Source organism: Poecile atricapillus, chromosome 10, assembly GCF_030490865.1.
Source record: "Poecile atricapillus isolate bPoeAtr1 chromosome 10, bPoeAtr1.hap1, whole genome shotgun sequence".
In the NCBI taxonomy this organism is placed as follows: domain Eukaryota; kingdom Metazoa; phylum Chordata; class Aves; order Passeriformes; family Paridae; genus Poecile; species Poecile atricapillus.
The window spans coordinates 19,911,830-19,917,829 of NC_081258.1; positions in this window are offsets into that span (position 1 = coordinate 19,911,830).

A 6,000-nucleotide genomic window follows, 5' to 3' on the forward strand; every position below is an offset into this window, starting at 1 on the left:
ACACAGGCTGGCAGAGCAGTTCAGCAGAGCCACGGCTCTCAGTGCCCTGGGACATGCCAGGATGCCCAGGAAAAATTATTTTCTTTAGCTGCTAAAACCCAGAAAATCACAGAATCATTAAGGCAGGAGCAGGCCTTTAAGATCATCAAAGTAGTACCACATCCACGACCAACCATGTCCCCAGGTGCCACATCTACATGGTTTTTACACAGTTCCAGGTATAAGGACTCCACCAGTGCCCAGGGCAGCCTGTGCCAGGGCTTGACAACCTTTTCCATGGAAAAATGTCCCCAATATCCAGTCTAAACCTCCCCTCGCAAATCCTGAGGTAAATTCCTCTCATCCTGTCACTGGAAGCAGCTTCATGCAGGAAAACTTCACGAAATGAGTCAAAAATAACCTTTGGTCTCCAGGTTTAGGCTGCAATTTTTCTCCTCCACACAGATAAAATAGGGAGAAATCCACCCAAAATGTGCCCTCCAGGCTCTGGTCACAGCCAGAGTTGATCATCTCTGAAGGCAAATCCTTCTGAGAGACAAAGCTACGTCCATAACCAGGGCTCACTTTGAAAAAAACTTGGGAATTCTTGGTTTTTCTCCCGGCTGTGCTGACAGTCCAGCAGAGGCCCCTCATTCCCTGCTTACACCGGGAGAACCTGGAGCTGCATTGGGAGCTGGCAGGTGCCTGCTGCTCCATTCAAGGCTCGTTTATAACCAGGAGCTGATAAAATCTCCCAGCCATTGAATTGGCTTCCTGGATTTTCTGTTTGGAAATCGGTGCTTTAATATCTCGAGAACAGAGGAAGCCAAGGAAGGCAGAGGCTTCCCTTGAGGGAAGTACAAAGCGTGGCTGTATTCAGATACACGTCCCAAGGGACATCCATCTAAATCCATCAGCAAAGTGCCAGGCTTGAGGCCAAAAATTCCCTGTGAAGCTGTGAAAGCCCTTACTTTTGCCATTCCAATAGGATTTCCTTGGGGTTTCTGCACTTTTTGAGAGGAAAATTGGAGCAAATAAATAAGAATGTCAGAGCAAAGGAGCCTGAGTCTCCCCCCTCTCTGTGCTCTGGTTTGAACTGGTTATGGATTGGGGGAAATAGAGAATTTCTGATTTGTGTAAAGCAGACCCTGTCTCTGGGCGTGCTGAGGGAACACTGGCTGTGCTGGGATCCTGCATGGAGCACCTTCCATGCCAGAGCTGTGGAATTATTTCAGCTGTTCACCAGGAGCAGCTGCCACACGAGACGATTCTGCTCTCATTGTTCACTGGCTTATCCCCACCTTCAAAAGCACACAAATCCTGAAATTCCCTTCAGGGAAAGGCTCTGGTGACTCAACCCCAGCACATCTGAGTAAGCACAGGAGGCTCTTTGGCTGTTTCCAAGCTATTCCAGCCAAACTTGCTCGTGGAGCAGCCAAATTTCCCTGCATGAGACACCAGGGATTGCAGCAGGGCCTGGCCTTTGGTGCTGTTGTTCCATCAGAGCAGTTTTGGTGGGGACATTTCGGGTGTGTCCGTGGTGTCACTGAGCTGGGACAGGATTTATCAGCTCAGAACCGAAGCTGCTCCTGATTGAAAAGCTCCAGCAGCTGCTCCCAAAGGCTCTGCCCAGCTCTTGTCACATTTTCCAGGACGCTGACCCCCATCAATCTGCTCCTGCCGTGTGCCAGCAGCACAGGGGTGATGAGAAAGCAAAAATCCTAGACTGTCTTTATGTCTGTCCTGGAGCTTCATTAATTAGGCTGGTGAACCATTAATTAGGCTACCTAAGCTTCTTTAGAGATGCTTAATCTTCCTGGGCAAGCAGGGCTCACAATATCAGGATGGATCCAGCTGACACCAGCTGAAACTGCTTTTCCTTACCTGTCAGCAGCCTTGTTTTGCTCTGTTCCCAATTTGTTGATGAACAAGTTTTGATATTTTTCCACACATTTATGTCCCAAGCTGACCCAGCCCTTCAAATGCTTTGTCATTGCACAGGTCCCTGGCTCACCTGGGGTCAGGGGTTTGTAGGTCCAGGGGCACAATTTGGGGCTCAACCCCACATCTCTGAACCCACTTCGAGATTTCTAAAGAAATAATTGGGTGAACCTGAGAGAAATGGAGTAAAAGGAAACCCCGGAAAATCAGGGGTGAGAAGTGAGAAGCGATGCCTGGCCAGTGAGATCATATTGCTCAGAGAGCAAAGCAGCCAAAAAATACCTTAAAATCTCCTGCCCTTATGCAGAGGAGCATTTTTCCTCACCAACATTTATATTCGGAGTCTGATGCAACCCGGGCTGGAGTGGAGTCAGGCTGCAGTGGCTGCGGAGCCCCACGAGGTGTCAGCGCCAGTGCAGCCCCGCTGCTGCTGCTGCTGCTGCTACTGCAACACCCGCCCCGGCCTTGCATCAGCTCCGAGCAGCGCTCGGCATTCAGGGATGCGGATATCCCAGATCCAGACACAGCCCCGCATTCAGGGATGCGGATATCCCGGCTCCAGGCACAGCCCTGCACTCAGGGATGCCGATATCCCAGCTCCAGACACAGCCCTGGATTCAGGGATGCCGATATCCCAGCTCCAAGCACATCTCTGCACTCAGGGATGCCGATATCCCAGATCCAGACACAGCCCTGGATTCAGGGATGCCGATATCCCAGTTCCAGACACAGCCCCGCATTCAGGGATGCCGATATCCCAGCTCCAGACACAGCCCTGCTCTCAGGGATGCCGATATCCCAGCTCCAAGCACATCTCTGCTCTCAGGGATGCCGATATCCCAGCTCCAGACACATCTCTGCACTCAGGGATGCCGATATCCCAGCTCCAGGCACAGCCCTGCACTCAGGGATGCCGATATCCCAGCTCCAGACACATCTCTGCACTCAGGGATGCCGATATCCCGGCTCCAGACACATCTCTGCACTCAGGGATGCCGATATCCCAGCTCCAGGCACATCTCTGCACTCAGGGATGCGGATATCCCAGCTCCAGGCACAGCCCTGCACTCAGGGATGCCGATATCCCAGCTCCAGACACATCTCTGCACTCAGGGATGCCGATATCCCAGCTCCAGGCACAGCCCTGCTCTCAGGGATGCCGATATCCCAGCTCCAGACACATCTCTGCTCTCAGGGATGCGGATATCCCAGCTCCAGGCACAGCCCTGCACTCAGGGATGCCGATATCCCAGCTCCAGACACAGCCCCGCACTCAGGGATGCCGATATCCCAGCTCCAGGAGATCAGCAAGGAAGTGTTCTCCAGTGAGCAAAGCATGTTCAGATGGAGAAATCCTTTGTATTTCACTTTCTCCAGCTTCAGGACAGTCTCAGGAATTCAGCAGTGGAGAAAGCACTTCCATGATTAATCCCATGTTTTTGCTGAGAACGTGTCCAAGCACATTCTGGGACACCTCCTCTGCCACGAGGTGCCTGCACAGCCCGGGGCTGATTTTTGGGATACAGCATCTCCAGAGAGCCCAGGGTTGTTTTTTGGGATACAGCATCTCCAGAGAGCCCAGGGTTGTTTTTTGGGATACAGCATCTCCAGAGAGCCCAGGGTTGTTTTTTGGGATACAGCATCTCCAGAGAGCCCAGGGTTGTTTTTTGGGATACAGCATCTCCAGAGCAGAGCCTGCAGTGGGTGCTGCAGAGGACTGGCCGTGGTTCTCAGCACCGTTTTCCCTCATAGATGAGAACAGTATCTGAAAGCAGATACAAATTCACTTAAAAATAACCTTACATGCTGTGTTGACATGCAGTTACCTTACAGCCAACACTCAGTTCCCAGCACAAACCCTTCCTCACAGGGCTGAGAACATTTTAGAGATGTTTCCCTTTGATGGGGAAGGAAATGCTGGGGGCAGATGAAATCAGAAAAAACATCCAGGCTGGGGCAGGGTTTAGTGCCCCACTTTTTTGTTGCATTCCAGGAAAAATTGCCCTCATCCAGGTGTTCTCCAACACCAGTTTTCCTCTGTCATTTCCTGAGGGAGCCTTGGGAACCTGGGCTCAGTGGCTGACCTGTGTTCAGGGGGAGTGATCTCATGGCAGGGAGGGTAAGGAGGATTCCTTATATATTATAAAAAGAAGTTTAACTTAAAAATCACAGAGAAATCGCTGAGTTCCAGCAGAGAGAGACATGAGAAGAGACTGATTGTGGCATTTTCAGAGCTGTGTCTAAGCCTCTATCAAAGAGGGTTGGAGGGAATCAACACGTTCTGTGAAAAGAGTGGATCTGGGTCATTTCTCCCTGTCCTGCCATGCCCAGATTTCACAGCTGGGGAGGTAAAGGACAGGGCCTGACCCTCGGTGTTTGATTTTCACCTCCCTCAGCCCTGACAACAGTGCATTGATTACATTAATTCTGCTTTATCTCCACAAAAACCCACTGACCCTGACCTGATGGCTGAGTAGGTTTTTCCACAAGCGCTTGGCATTGCTTTTCCTGGCGGTGCTGTGACAGCCTTTGGGATCAGATTGTGGATTTCCTGCCCCACCTGCTGCTCTCAAGGCACTCAACGAGGATTTACCAGTCAGAGCAAAGCCCTGGGAGGATCTGGTGAGTTCTGCTCCAGTTCAGTCTGGTTCCCTGAGCCCCTCAGTAAAGATAACTCTTTACATCTCTTATCTTGCTCAGCTTTTGCCCTCAGGAAATGATAACCCTGGCAAGATTCCTTGTGGTTTTGCAAAAGGAAAGAAAATATTTGTTCATTCTCAGAGGTTTAAAAAGGTAGAAGTGGGTGTGTTAACCACTCTGTTGTGAAGGAATGGGGGTTTAACCTGCAGGAGGAGGAGCTGTGTCGTGGGGTCAGTGCAGGAACACGGCAGAGATCTTCCCCATGGTTAAAATTACACTGAATTTCCTCTTTCTCACTCTTCCCTGTGAACCCCCAAAGTCTCAGCAGAACCTCTAGGGATGGGTGGCAATTTAAGGACCATGAAATGTAAATAAATCTTTGGTTTTCCTTCCAGCAGAACATGGAGTGTCATCCACAAGCCCCCCACCTCCTCCCAACACTGCTCCTGCACAACTGCCCAGATGGATTCAAACTCCAGCAAATTTAGATTTTAAAAGATGACATCACATCCACCCCTGAACATGTCTCACGGTGTTTTTACAGACATGATGTAACAGACAATTTTCCCATATCTCTCTATCACTGACTCAGTTTTTGAATAAAAGGTCTAATTTTAACCTGCAGTTAAGTGTTTCCATCCTGTTCTCTCTGAAAATAACCACCTTGGTTTCCTGACCCGAGGTGTCATTTCTGTTCCTAGAAAAGTCAGAGTCACCCAGGAAGGCCAACCCCAGGTGTCAGGGGCACGTCACAGCCGGGCTTTCTGGGCTTTCTGGGCTTTCTGGGCTTTCTGGGCTTTCTGAGCCTTCTGGGCTTTCTGGGCTTTCTGGGCTTTCTGGGCTTTCTGGGGTTTTCTGTGCTGCCTGCACAGAAAGCAGGAGTTCCACCAGGACCAGGTGAACAACAACCTGACCCACCCCACCCCATCCATCCTGCTGCTGAGGGAGCTGGGAATTCAATCCCTATGGAAAACCAATATTTACTCAGCTCCCTGCTGCTGGGCAGCTCTGCCTGGCATTGCTTGGAGTGCAAATGGGGTTTCTATGGTGGCTGCTGGCACCTGGCACAGCTTCACTCTTCCCACGGGGTAAAGCGGCACATTCTGGGGAGGAGCAGCCCTGCAGGGATTGGGATTGGGATTGGGAGTGGGATTGGGAGTGGGATTGGGAGTGGGATTGGGAGTGGGATTGGGATTGGGATTGGGATTGGGATTGGGAGTGGGATTGGGAGTGGGATTGGGAGTGGGATTGGGAGTGGGATTGGGATTGGGATTGGGATTGGGATTGGGATTGGGATTGGGAGTGGGATTGGGATAGTGTCCGAGTCCCTGGGGCTGGTGGGCTGCAGGGTGTCCATGAGGGGTTTTTCCTCTCTCCCAGGCTGTCCCCACAGCAGCCAGCAGGAGTGGTGGGTTATATTCCCATGGAAGAGTCCCAGCA